The sequence below is a fragment of the Zonotrichia leucophrys genome, chromosome 15 (assembly GCF_028769735.1).
Source record: "Zonotrichia leucophrys gambelii isolate GWCS_2022_RI chromosome 15, RI_Zleu_2.0, whole genome shotgun sequence".
Classification (NCBI taxonomy): Eukaryota; Metazoa; Chordata; class Aves; order Passeriformes; family Passerellidae; genus Zonotrichia; species Zonotrichia leucophrys.
The window spans coordinates 3,803,084-3,809,223 of record NC_088185.1 but is presented as its reverse complement, the minus strand read 5'-3'; positions in this window follow the sequence as shown (position 1 = coordinate 3,809,223).

Below are 6,140 nucleotides of genomic sequence, written 5' to 3'. Positions count from 1 at the left end.
ATTAGGGCAGCACCTTCTCCCAGATTTTTGGGAATCTCCGCTCCCAAAGCCACATCCAGGGATACGAGCTGGATTTTTCCTGGTGCCAGGAGGACGGGGGGTGTCCAACACATCCACGGGCGTTCCTTCATCCTGCGGGGATCCCCATTCCTGGAGGGCCGGATCCATGCGGGATTCACATCCCTGTGCTCGGAGCCACCCGCGGCTGGACCGCGGCGCTCGTTTCCATAGGAAACCAGGCTGGGAATGCTCAGGGAATGCTCGGGGAATGCTGCCTCAGGGCCAGCCTGGGGATCAGGAGCTGGATTGTGCTGTTTTAATCCTCCCGGGATTGTGTCCGGCCACGCAGCGCTCCCTCCCTCCGGATAAACTCTGGGAATTGCGGGAATGAGGGGAGATGAGACCTCCCATGAGCTGGGCCAGTGGATCCCATTGCCCAAGGGCTTTACAAACTCACCCAGATTCCCCTCAAACCCAGCGATTCTTCCTTGTATTTCCTAAAACAGGGATATCCCCTCCCTCTGCAGCTCCTTAGAGGGCGTTTGCAATTCCAGATGCAATTCCTGATCCCTCTCCTGATGGGATCACCATCTGTTGGAATAAAGTTTGCCTTCCCAGGACCCTCCTGGGACAGCAAATCTATTTTCCTTATGGAAAAGGAGAATGGTCCTTATGGGCCATGGTGCAATGGAAGTGATTCCCAACCCCTGCTCCCAGCGATGCTGCACCAGAAGGACCCAATCCCGCAGGGTTTTCAGGGTTGTTTTAATCCCAAAAACATCGAGGTTATTGACAAGGGACTTTTGACATTGGCCTGAAGTGTCCCCAGATAAATCCCTGCGTCAGGGACGCTGGGTTTTGAGCCAAAAGTGATTGTGGAGGTTCCTGGCACCAGCCTTATCCAGGGAAATGCAGCCAGTGGCTCCCAATGCCCAGCACCGGGGTGGATTTCACTGGAAAAGGGCAAATTCTGTGTCCCCACCCCTGTGGGGACACTGGAATGACAATCCCCTCCTCCCCAGCCCTGCATCCCTCGTTTGTGGGCATTTAAAAACCTTCTAATTACCTGAGGGCTTGGGAAAAGGAAGATGCAGTGCATTTTAATATTGAAAAAGCTGCATCCAATCTCATTTGGAGGATTAGGAAGTGCCAGCACACACACACAAAATAAAAAAAAAATAAAAATAAAAGCTGGAAACAGGATGGCTGGAAAGATCCTCAGCAGAAAGGTCAGAATCTCCAATTTAAATGGGATGCCTGCTGCTGTTGTGCTCTGCTCCATAACGAGCTGGGGGTGTGGGAAAACTAATTTTGGGATTGAAGCCACATTTGGGGCCTTTTGGGAGTGGAAATTCAACTTTTTTTCAGCTGAAAGGGAGTTTCTGTCCTGCTGGTCCCTGCCATTCCCGTGGCAGATGCTGGAGCAGCATCCCAGAGCTTTTCCAGAGGTTTTGCCTCCTTCCCAAGGATGAGGCTGTGCTTGTGCTTCCAGGTCTGGATTATGAGTGTAATGACATCCAGGGAAGGGCAGGATAAGGAGCCTCATTTCATTTCTTGATGGATTTATATCCCTGCTGACCTTCCAGGGTGGAAAATGCAGGTGGAATATCCCTGCAATCCTGGTTTTCCCGGATTGGAGAGCTGGGCTGAGTTATCAGGGATTAAAACCCAATTTATCAGCTGATTAAAAGTCAATAATTAGCAAACTTTACACTCTCGGTGCCTCTGCTCCACCTGGAGCCATGTGGGGCAGGAGAGGGAATAAGGAATCAGGAAATTTGTGGAATAATGAGCTCCTGCTGGCCTTTTGTGCTCTTCCTTCCCACATTCATTTTCCAGCGGTACAACCTGGACAGGAACAAGCTGGAATCACTGAATAAGGGGCTGAGTGGTTTTCCCGATGGGTTTGAATTGCTTTTAGGGACAAATTTTGGGATCTGGAGGGGTTGGAGGCAGGAGATCCATGTGAGGAAAGGACGGGGCAGCTGCGGGGGAAATTTTGGGAATCCTCTCTTTGGAACGGGAAAATCCAACACCCTGCGATCCCCCTGGAGCTGCTGAAGGCTTTTCCTGGGAATTCCTGAGCCTCTCCCATGAATTCCCCGAGGGCTCGCCCCTCTCCTGCCCTGCTTTTCCTTAATTAACTCATTAGGATTCCAGGGACAGCGATGTCCCCATGGGGGAGCGCCTCTCCCGGTGATGGATTTCCAATTCCCGCTGCCTGCAATCCCAAGAAAAGCCCCGGGGGATGCAAATCCGGGGTCATTCTGGGGTAAAAAGAGGGGGAAAATAGGAATTGGGATGATGTAATGCTCAGGCTTTTGTGGATGCTCGCGGAGCCGGGAGTTTGGACACGGAGCTCTGGAGTCTCTGTGTTGGTTTTGTGATTATTTGGAGAGGGGGGAATTAATAAAAAACCAAACAAGAAAGAGGCAACCGTGTGGATTAGAGCTGGAAAGAAGAGGATTAAGGGATTGGAGGGGAAAGAAGTGCTGGGAATGCAGATGGAGGGGATATTTCCCCTTTCAGCCACCGTGCCTGTGGGAAAAGGGGGGAAAAAAAAAGGTTTTGATAAGCTCTTTAAAAAATTCATGAGGTTTCCAGCGCTGTGTTTGTTTATTTGTTCCCCGGGGATAAACTCCTGGAATACAACATCCCATTTGTCAGCAGGGCCTAAATCAGATTGTCCTGCTAATAAATTATAAAAACCAACACGCTGGGATCGTGCTGCTGGCACAAGGTGTGTGTGTGGGGGGGGGAGGAGCATTTTGGGTCAGGAAAGAAAGATTTAGGGCAGGAGGGGATGCTCCATCCAACCTGGCCTGGGACACTTCCAGGGATCCAGGGGCAGCCACAGCTTCTCTGGGCACCCTGTGCCAGGGCCTGCCCACCCTCACAGGGATGGATTTCTTCCTGAAATCCAATCTAAATCTCTCCTTTTTTAGTGTAAAACCACACCTGCTTTTCCCCTGCAGCACAATTCTCTCCCAAAACACAAAGCATTTCTTAAGCCAGGCAGGAATTCCCAAGCAATGGGCATTTTGCAATCCATGCCCCTCCCTCCTGCTGATTTTGGGCTCAGGGCTTTGTTTTCCGGAGCTGGTGAAATTCAAAATGAGACCGAGATTCCTATCAGGAGTGTCCTGAATATTCCTGGTGCTCTATGAGGATGGGAGGCACATCCCATTCCCCCAGCCCCCCTCAGGCACAGCACCTTCCCTTTAAACCTCAAAAAGGGATCAAATTTCCATCTCTTCCCACTAATTCATGGATCTGGGTTTGTCTCTTCACGTGTTGCTGCTGTTGCTCCAAGCTGTCCTGGGAGCTCAGCAGGCACTGGGATGAGTCTGTGCCAGGTCCTGCCAAGAGAATCCATGGATGGCATCACCAAATTGGAATTTCTTCTCAGGGCATTTGGAGGAAAAATGTTTGGAGGAGGGAATTTTGGGGGGTTTGGATCAGCGAGGGGTTCTCCAGCTGCACCCACCCTGGAAGGGCAGCATGTCCTGGGTGCAGGGAAATAAATCCTGCAGCAGCTCCTGGGAGCCTCAGGTGTGGGATCTCAGCACCTCAGCACTGAGGTGCCACCGAGAGCACCCTTGGGGGCTCGGGAGTCCTGGGATGTTCCAGAAGTGTCTGGTGGCTGGACTTTGATCCTACACAGGAGATGACACCTGTATGAGGACAGGAGGGTTTCACCGGGGTGAATGGTGAAGGGATTGGTTAATTAGAGAGTGAAACACAGGGTTTAGGATTTCTGTACAGGGGGGTTTAGAGAAGCAAGATGGAGGAATTGGGGCGTGTCCTGTCCTTCTTCTTCTTCTTCTTCTCCTCCATCTTCTGTGGCAGTTTGGGATTGGTCATTACTAAAAGTGCACTGGGCAATAAGGGTGAAAGGTATTGGGGAAAAATGATAAATATTGTACACGTAACTTTGGGTATAAAGATAGGTGACCGCCCGGAGGGCAGGGAGTGTGCTCATGGCTGGCTGCTGAGCAGAGCTCTGTCGGGCCGAGAGAAAATCTTTTAGATAAACAATTAATAAACACCGAGACCGAGAAAAGAACTGAAGCCTCTTCTCGTCCTTTGATACGTGGGCTGCCCCAAGGCCACCCCGGGCCTTTCCAGGCCATCCAAACAGCCGAAAACCGGACACTCAGGGATGATGAAACCCCCAGGATAAGGGTGATGGATGTGGGGAAGGGCTGGAGCAGAGGCAGGGATGATGATCTGCCCTGACCTGGGCAAGAGGCAGCTCCATAAATCCTCAATCACGGATGGACGGGAAGGCAGAGCTGGAAGTTTTGCCGTGAACATTTGGAGTTTTGGAGGCTGTGGCTGCTCCTTGGTGGTGCTTTTGGTGTGGATCAGGACGTTCCCAGCTGGAGCAGGTGCCCAGACCCTGGTGGCAGCGCAGGTGTTTGGCTGGGGGGGAGCAGAGGAACCATCTGTGTGCACTGGGATCATCCTCACGCTTCCATGGAGCTGTGAATCCAGAGGCAAAGCTGCTTTGCCACAGGATTTTGGCTCTTCCCCCAGCTCTGGCTGATAAATGAGCTGTGAGCTGCTCCTCACCCTCCAGCTTTGCACTCCAGAGGGGGAAAAGCTGGAGAGCAGCCAGGCAAATCCGGATTTCTTCCGATGTGGAATGGGGAAACTCAGGAAAACCTTCCAAAATCCCAATTTTTGCCTCGTTTTGCAGCTTGGCAGCTCCTGGCAGAGGGATTTGCTCTGAGGATGAGGAGCATCCCCGGGCTGGGATGAAGGCAGTGGGAAGGAGGAAGTGCCACATCACTGTGTGATGGCCCCCAAGCCCTCCTCCCACAAAACAGGAGGAAATCCCAGGGGTTTCTGGGGAGATCCATGCCCTCCAACCTCTCCTTGCTGGATCTGGAGCCCTGGAGCACCTGGAAAGCTGCTCAAGCTCCCAGCACAACGATTCCCCAGCCTGGCCAAAGGCAGGAGATTATGGAGCTTTGGAGCAGGCACGTGGAATGGCTGTGTCCTACTTTTGGAGAGCAGAATCCAGTATTTAAAAGGAGAAAAAAAAAAAAAAAAAAAAAGAGAGAGAAAGGCACGGTTGTGGTGAGAGCAAATATAGCAACGGGCTCTTCTGGAGTGCTACAGAGCCCTGCCAGGGTGACATCCCCACAGCCTGGCGTGTCCCCTGGGAATATGGAAAAGGGCTTGTTTGTCCCCAGAATCTCCTGTCCCCACTGGGGAAGCATCTCCAGACACATTTCAGGCTGACACGAGCAGCTCCTTGGCAGTGTGCTCCTCTTTGTCCTTGTGTTCCCATCCCTGTTCCAGCCCCTATTCCTATTTATGGCCTCATCCCTATCCCCACCCCATTCTCATCCATCATTCCCCTTTCAGTTCCATCCCAGCCCCATTTCTCACCCCCATTCTCATCCCCATCCTATCCCCATTCACCATTCTGCATCCCATCCATTTCTCCATTTTCATCCCATCCTAATCCTCATTGCATCCCACTCCTCATTCACCATTCCCCATTTCATCCCATCCTAATCCCATCCCATTCCTCATTCCCCATCCCATTTTCCCATTCTCATCCCCTTCCCATCATATTTTTCCATTCTCATCCCCACCCTAATCCCCATTCTATCCCATTCCTCATTTCTCATTCCCCATCCCATTCCATTTCATCTCATCCTAATCCCCATCCCATTCCCATTCACCATTCCCCATCCCATTCCCATTCACCATTCCCCATCCCATTTCTCCATTCTCATCCCCATCCTAATCCCCATTCTATCCCCATCCCATCCCCTCCCTCATTTCTCATTCCCCATCCCATCCCATTTCATCCCATCCTAATCCCCATCCCATTCCCATTCACCATTCCCTATCCCATCCATTTCTCCACTCTCATCCCCATCCCATCCCATCCCATCCCATCCCATCCCATCCCATCCCATCCCATCCCATTCCTCATTCCCCATCCCATTCCTCCATTCTCCTCCCCACCCTAATCCCCATCCCATCCCATTCCTCATTCCCCATCCCATCCAATCCCATTCCATTTTATCCCATCCCCTCCAGGGAACTGCATTGGAATGATTCCACTCCCTGACTGGGAGCCCTCCCTCACCAATCCATGCCCAAACTGGAACCAATTA